We start from the raw sequence: 8,656 nt of genomic DNA, 5'->3' as shown, positions 1-8,656 counted from the left end.
TTATACCAACATCAAATACAGTGAAAACAGGGGTTATACCATGGGGGAGGGACATACAAAGCAACAAAGAAATCATCTTATAAATATGTTAGAAACAATCGCAAGAAAAAAACATTTGATATTGTAATTTTATATTGCCAGGATCTGATTTTTTTTTTCTTTAGCTGACACAGTTTGGAACTAATCCAATTTCAAATGCATTCCATGACCTAAAGCTGGGTCATAGGATCAGTAGTTCTGCTTTTGCTTTTATGTAAGTTACAGCTGAGTCTCAGACATAAGCCTCATTAACAGCCTGAGCTGCAGCTCAGATGCGGCTTTAGTCCCATCTCTGAAATGCTCAAGACAAAGCATATCTAAGTGGTCACACTTGATGACCAGGTGGCTGCAGGTAAAGGGACCGAGATGAGGAAGCAGAGTAGTGAGGAGAGCAAGAACAACCACAGGATTGGAAAAACTGGAGGAGACAAACCTAGGGTGAAGGAAAAGTTTATGCAGATAATCATGAATAGGAAGAGCCAGAAAAATTGGGGGAAATAGAATGTGTTTCTTTTTCTTCCTCTTTTTTCCTTTTCCCTTCTTTTCTTTGTTTCTTCCTTCCTTTCTTTCTTTCATATTTCTTCCTTCCTTTCTCTTTTCCACTTCCTCCCCCTCCCCTCTCCTCTCTGTAATACTAAGGTTTGAATTCAGGGCCTACCATCTCTCTTAGTTTGCTTGTTCAGTAAAACTGACACTTCAACCACACCCATCCAAGCCCTACTTTTTGCCAATTATTATGGAAATACTTTTTTTTTGCCTGGTCTAGCTTCAAACTGAGATCCTCTGGGTCTCAACCTCCTAAATAACTAGCATTACAAGCATGAGCCTCAGGATCCCAGCTTAAGTTTCTTAATTATCTAGAAAAAATAATCAAAATACTGCATATCATTCTATGAAGAAAAATTTAATTCCAATAATGAACAGAAAGACAAATTAATAGCGTGGTACAAAAAATATGTGAGATGATTTAATATTTGAAAAATATCAGCTGTCCTGCAACCTACTTCTGGTGACTGGGATCACACAAGAAAGTCAAGAACATTCATATTTTTATCTTGGTGGTTGTAGGCTGGCAGGGCTTGGAAGGCCTCTGGCCACAGTTGTGAACATGCTGAGACTGAATCTCTGACTGTAGACAAACCAACCCTTCCCTTCCTCCTGGGCACTCACTGTTCAGCTCCTGCACACAGCCTGAGTTTTCCAGACAATAGGGCGGTGGCGTCTAGACTCTGGGTGAGAACTAGAAGTCAGTTGCAGATTCTCAGAGAACCTGCCTGCCCTCATTATGCAGCACTTTCTCATCTCCCTGATGGATTTGGCTGGGGCAGCTGTAGAGGGCTTCCTGGAGAAGCTCAGGGAGGTATCACTACTGCCCTGCGGAGGAAAGTGGGGGACAGCAAATAGAAAGAAAAGGAAGGGATGTTCTTGGCAAATGCTTTCCATTTCCATATGACAAGAGGACCAGGATTAAAAAAAAATCACTGAAACCATCATTATGTCATTATTATAGAGATGAGAAAACCTAAACTATAAATGTGTGTGTGTGTGTGTGTGTGTGTGTGTTTGTGTGTATCAGCTGTTCCCAAAGTTAACTATCAATCTGGAATGCAATTCCAGTAAAATGTCCTGCATCAAATGGTGGAACTCTCACAAACCAATTTTTTAAAATCTATATAGAAGAATTAATGTTCACAAAATGCTCATTTTAAAAAGATAGGCAAAAAAAAAGAGATTTGCTTTACTGGATATTATTGAGAATCACAAAGTCATGATTTTTAAAAAGGAGGGGAAAAAAAAACTCCAGTCAGTAGATTGACTAAAGAATGGAAAACACCAGAAATAAATCCACAGGCCTACAGCCAGCTGATATTTGACAAAGGAGCCAAAGACATACAATGGAAGAAACACAGCCTCTTCAACCGCTGGTGCTGGGAAAACTGGGCGGCCACATGCAGAAAACTAAAAGTGGACCCCAGCCTATCACCATGCACCAACATCAACTCAAAATGGATTAAAGACCTTAACACTAAACCTGAATCTCTGAAACTACTGCAGGACAGAGTAGGAGAGACACTTGAACTAATAGGCACAGGAAGGAACTTCCTGAACAGAGTCCCAGGGTCACAACAAGTTGGAGAGAGACTCGACAAATGGGACTACCTTAAAATAAAAAGCTTCTGCACAGCTAAATCTATCGCAACCAAGCTAAAAAGACAACCAACTAATTGGGAAAAAATATTTACCAGCAATATATCAGACAAGGGGTTAACATCCTGTATATACAGGGAACTCAAGAAACTAATCCCTCCCAAACCTAACAAACCAATTACTAAATGGGCAAGGGAACTAAAGAGGGACTTCTCAAATGAAGAAATAAAAATGGCAAAGAAACACATGAGGAAATGTTCATCATCCCTGGTGGTGAAGGAAATGCAAATAAAGACAACCCTGAGATACCACCTTACCCCAGTCAGAATGTCCCACATCCACAAATCAGCCAACGACAAATGCTGGAGGGGATGTGGAGAAAAAGGAACCCTATCACACTGCTGGTGGGAATGTACACTTATACAACCACTTTGGAAAGCAGTCTGGAGGGTCCTTAGAAAGCTAAAGATTGACCTCCCTTACGACCCAGTCATACCACTTCTAGGCATCTACCCTGAACAACAGGAACCAATATACAAGGACACGTGCACCTCCATGTTTATTGCAGCACTGTTCACAATAGCTAGGATATGGAAACAACCCAGATGCCCCACCACAGATGAATGGATCCAAAAATGTGGTATCTATACACAATGGAATATTATGCAGCCATTAGAAATGACAAAATAATGGCATTTGCAGGGAAATGGATGGAGCTAGAAGGAATCATGTTGAGCGAGGTAAGCCAAGAACGAAGAGACAAACGGTACATGGTCTCCCTGATAAGTGGATGCTAAATCCAAAATGTTAGGTGATACGACAAAACTAACAGGACTTAAAAAACAAAGAACTCCCATTCATCTGTTCAAACCACTACTAAATATCCCCATGCTGCTGATTGCATGTATGGTGTATAACATGTGAACACCGTTATATGTTACAGACTGTGATAGACAATTTGCTCCAGGAAAGTTAGAATGAACTTGTGACTTTAAATGAGCATCATTATTCCACAATACTGTGAAATTCTGGAAATTATGTAATCACTTAATCACAATCAAAAAAAAAAAGAACCTTGGGGAAGGTAGGGAGGGAGGGGATGGTAGGGGGAAAACAATGAAGAGGGTAACAATGTTCAAGAGGAAGTGTACTCATTACCTCACTCATGTAACTGTAACCCTCTGTATAGTATCTTTACAATAAAAAAAACCATTGAACTGTATACTTTCAGAGGGTGAATTATATATTATGTATATTACATCTCAATAAAGCACTAGGTTACTCACAAAATAAAAGAATGGAAAACACAACTACAGACTCACTAATCATGAGAACTTGGCATATGATGGAGAGAGAGTGCACATGACAAATCTCTGGGGAAGTAATGGATTTATTAGCTGTTAGTTCTGGGAAGCTTGATTCTATTCAGCCCCATCTCAGTCAATCTGAAAGAAACCCCAAGTGGATTAAAGGACTAAATGTTAAATGTAGACTTCCATAGTGAAGAAAATAAGGTGTGTGAATAACTCTGTGACTTCTAAGTGGAAACATTTATTAAACACAATGCAGAGTGAAATCCATAGGAAGAAGAAAAGTTTATAGAGCTGTCTATAAAAAAATAAGATTCTGACAAAAAAATTTCATAGACAAAGTCAACAGGCAGGTGGCTAAATGGAATGTTATTAACATTCCAAACTAAAGAAATTAGATCTGGGAAATCCTAGATCCTAGAAAGCAGAAGGGAAAGCATAAAATAACAAAATATATAGGAAGAGGAATCTCCAAATAGCTAATCAGCATGAAGAGATGTTCATCATCACTTGCAATCAGAAAAAGGCAAATTAAAATATCAATGGGAAGAGTAGGAACATGGCTTTAGTGGTCAAGCTCCTACCTAGCAAATGCAAGGCCCTAAGTTCAAACCCCAGTACTGTCCAAAAGTAGAATAAAATAAAATGTCAATGGAAGATAACTTTACAGAAAGTTAGATGAAAGCAAGTATCTTATATTTGGTTGGTAGAGCTATTCTGCAGAACAATGAATCACTTCAAGAGAAAATCATGGATACAGTCTTGGTCCTGAATATGTGTTTAAGAAAACACCAATATGCACATCCTAAGATATATAGGAAGGATCTTCATCATTGGTGTGTGTGTGTGTGTGTGTGTGTGTGTGTGTGTGTGTGTGTGTGTGCATGAATATACTTGGAAGCAACCAGGTGTTTGCTGATTAAGCAATGGTTTAGTGAAGCACAAACACTAGATGTGTCACAAGTGGAACCATTAGTAATATCATGGAGTGGACAGTTCACCATAATATGATGATGAACACAGTAATAATGACAGCAGTGTGCAAACAACGAATTTTCTTTATTTTGTTATCCTGAGATCCAAATACTGCTTTTAAAATATAATTTCATAGGTTCAGTAGTCAAAGAACTCCTGCACTTCTCAATATTTCATGCATGAAAATCAATCTGGGGCATCAGATAAAAGGACAAATGCGTGCCCCATCCAGAGGTTCTAGACCTGGCATTTTAAACACACACTAGATAATTTCTTCCCTAAGTGGACCGTAGGCCATCCTTGGAGACTCCATCAAGCTACTGGGAAGTGACAGGAGATGAGTAGCAGAGACGATGATGGTGAAGCATCTGTCTCGCACCAGCAGCAAGGACAGGACCCACAGGCAGCTGGCCTTGTCAGCATCAGTTGTCTGTCTCCCCTCCCTTTTGGTGAGCCAACCTCACTGAGCTTGACTGCAGGGGTTTGGATGATGGAAATTGACAATTGACATCTGGGTTGTGCATCTGTAGACAGGAAGGTACTGGAGGCAAGTGCTTCATCAGGATGCTACTGGGTGTGGTGCCTCTGGGGGTCCTGAGCATGGCATGATCACCCTGACTCATGGGCTATGGTTTTCAGGGAGTAGGCTCTGAAGGAGGAGAGTGACCCATTTGAGATGCTGTCTTGGGTCTGGCTGGTGGAGAGGAGAATGGCTGGACCATTTCTCAGCCAATCTGATGGGCTGATTCTGTCAGGGTACAGATGGTATAGGATTTGAGCCACAGAATTCTGTTATCCCTCTAGTGTTTCCTTTGCCCTTGCCTCCTTTGGTTCTTATTTCTGGTCTGTGCTTCAACAGCTGGAGCATTTTGTGGCATATTGTGTACCATGTGGGGAGATTTTTAATAGTGATTGCTGTGATTGTAGGCAGATGGGATGTGGTCTTAAGCTTGCCTTGGGGGATGGCTGATGGTATGCTCAATATTTCATCACCAGCCGCAAAAGTCTACCTCCTACTGAATGGAATACAAACCACCCAGTCAAGAACAGACTCTGGGCTCCCTTCTACCAGTATTTATCCAGGCACGGTGCCCCTAATGGTTCAGAATGCCAATGGAAGCTTGGGTTCACTGTCCCCTTCCTAATATGCATAACGACCTGGTTTCCTAAGGACATAGAAGATTTTTTTTCTCAGATTTATACAAACAGACCATGCATATTTGTGGGTATCCAGGTAACAAACTTAGTTTTGAGACTGCTTTGGACACCATAATTCATAGTCCCAGACAGAAATGCTAATGTGAACGTAGACACGCAACGGAACCAACTCCAATGGAAACGATTAAGAAACAGCTTCAAATATAGCTCTCTCTAGAAATCAGCTGATTCTCTGATGGAATTTTTTTTTTTGCAAATGTGAATAGTTACATGTAAAAGAAAGGAATAAAGGAGGAGAAGGGACAAAAGGAGGAAGGAGAGGGAGAACAGTATGAAGAAAAGGAAGAGAACAAGGAGAGGGAAAAGGAAGAAGAGGAAAACGAGGAGAAAGAAAAAGAAGAAGAGGAGAGACCGGCGAAAGAGGAAAAGGAGGAGGGGACAAGGAAAAACAAAAGGGAGGAAAAGGAGGCAAAAGAAGAGGCAGAGGAGAAGGAAGAGGAGGGAGAGGATAAAAAAGAGAAGGAGGAGGAGGGCAGACAATCTAGAGATGCAAATATTTCAGGTTTATTAAGAGTGTGGCGTTCTCTCTTTAGGAACTTGCAGTCTGCTGTTTGATGCTGATTATGTGTGATGTATGAGCAAGAGTGCAAATCTGAGGATTCCCATGTGCATCTCGAGGACTGTATCTTCCTGTGCCTGCCTTAATGAGGCCTAGGACAGCTGCAGCTCCAATTGTACAGGGCAGCCCAGGCAGGCTCAGAGAGCCATTCTTCTCTTCCAGTAATGTGTTTGCTTAAGCATGAACATTAGTGTCAGAAGTGCTTAGTGCAACGCGCTTTGGGGAGCAAAGCAGTCATTGCCAAGTCTGTGTGTCTGGGAATTTGTTATGTCTATTCATGGAGGAGTGAGGGGTTAGGTAAATCTCGTGTTTTCTAATGCACTTACAAAGGTAAGAAACAGAAACACAATTTATAAAATTATTTCTTTGGAAGGGAGCCCAGCGTGACAATCTCGCTGCCTTGCATTGTGAATGTCTTCCCAAGGAAGCAAATAGTAGCTCTTCTTACGTGGGGCACATCTGAATCGAGAGAGGTGAAAACACCGGGCCTTGCACAAAGCTAATGTGCCTAATTAGCGGAAGATCTGCTTGGAGGATAGGACTCTGATTTTAATGAGCAGCATCCCATCTTCCAGCAATGACATATCATGGGCAGATTGTGTGCTTTTTTTTTTCCTTGTCTTTCTCACAGTCACAATGAATATCAACTGAACAGATAAGTCTCCTGCCCCAGTTGCCAGTATGGCCAAAGGCATTCGTTTCTGGGGCAGCTGGCCAGTGCTGAGCTGAGAGAGAGAAGTCGAGGCACCTGGCTTTGTATGCACGACCTTCCTGCAGGAACTCTTGGCTTCAGTTAAGAAAGGGCTGGAGCTAAGACTATGAGATCATCTCATTTGATCTGTGTCTTGTGTGTGTGTGTGTGTGTGTGTGTGTGTGTGTGTGTGAACACTGGGCCTGGCCACGTCTCTTAGCTAATTTATTCAAAGCTGATACTTCCCCCCTTGAGCCACAGCTCTACTTCTAGCTTTTTTTGTTGCTTCTGTTGGTGGTGGTGGTAGTCATGGGGCTTGAACTCAGGGCCTTGGCTCTGTCCCTGAGCCTTTTTCCTTAAGGCTAATACTTTGAGCCACAGCCCCACTTTCCAGTTTTCAGGTGGTTCACTAGGGAGAAGAGTCTCACAGACTTTCCTTTCCAGACTGGCATCCAACCCAACCATGATCCTCAGATCTCAGCCTCCTGAGTAGCTAGGATGACAGGCTTAAGCCACCAGTGCCCAGCTCACTTCTGGCTTTTTGCTGGCTTTCCAGATGGACTGGCTTTGAATTGTGATCCTCAGATCTCAGCTTTCTGAGTAGCTAGAATTACAGGTGTGAGCCACCAGTGTCCAGCTTGGATCAATCTTTTCAATAGGTCATACATGGGCCTAGGATGAATGGGCGGCCTTCCCTGTGCCCGGCTCCTCTTCCCCACCATAGCTGGCTTCCTGTGTAAAGGGTGACACAGTGGGAAAGGCCTGACAAGGGTGATAATGCAAAACTGGTGATGAAACTGTCTCCAAGCCAGGCTGCTGCTTATAACCAAGGGCTGAATCAATTTGAATAATGTGAATGAGAAATTATATCTCCCTGCCAGCTCCAAACGATCACTGCTGTTGCTGTTGTCCCCAGCACAGGTGGACAAAGATACAGATGTTCAGGTGTGTAGACTAAGTTAGCCAGGCTCTCTCCTCAGCACATTCTATGTCTTGTCTTCTCACACGCCCACATTTAAACTCATGTAGAATCGGCCAGGATAATAGAGCCATTGCTTAGGGGAGCAAACACAATGAGAGTTATTTTGTTTCTATTTGATCACAAGAAGCTTTTGGGTGTGTATAAACTTTCAAACAATGAAACAGATGGCAAACTGCATGGTATGAGTTCCTGTGTGAACTCAAGTTCTTGCTGAAGTTGAATTAAACTTTGTTCTTTATGAAAAGCATTCATTGTTGATAAACTAAAGGTCCTGAGAAGTGGGTACCTCCTTCAGTTTTGTGCCTCTCCCTACTCTTGGCTCTGTCCACTGCTATAGAAACCCCAAACACTAGAAGTCTGGCATGTGACCTAAGTTTGGCCCACCAGGTGCATTTAAATCTACTTGGAAATTTGAATCCGCAACAAATGACTCCAAGAATCAAGAATATTTTAGAATTTTTCAGGAGGCGGGGTCTTGATGTGTAGCCCAGGCTGGCCTTGAACTCTCTCTGATCCTCCTGAGTTTTAGCAATACAAGGAAGGTACTTGAGTACTTGTACATGGTAATCCATATTCAGGAGCAGAGTTGTTTAACCAGAGCCTACCTGTGTGAACTTGGGATATATAAGTCTGGCCAGCTTGGTTTCTATTTGTCAAGCCTTGCTCTCCAAGTTTGCAGTTGATTCTTTGAGTTCCCAGATATCCATGTGAATTTCTTCACTGCTGTAACTAAC

This window comes from Dipodomys ordii, unplaced genomic scaffold (genome assembly GCF_000151885.1).
Source record: "Dipodomys ordii isolate 6190 unplaced genomic scaffold, Dord_2.0 Scaffold2, whole genome shotgun sequence".
NCBI classification, from domain to species: Eukaryota; Metazoa; Chordata; class Mammalia; order Rodentia; family Heteromyidae; genus Dipodomys; species Dipodomys ordii.
The sequence above is the reverse complement of the archived record's forward strand: the minus strand, read 5'-3'. Positions refer to the sequence as shown.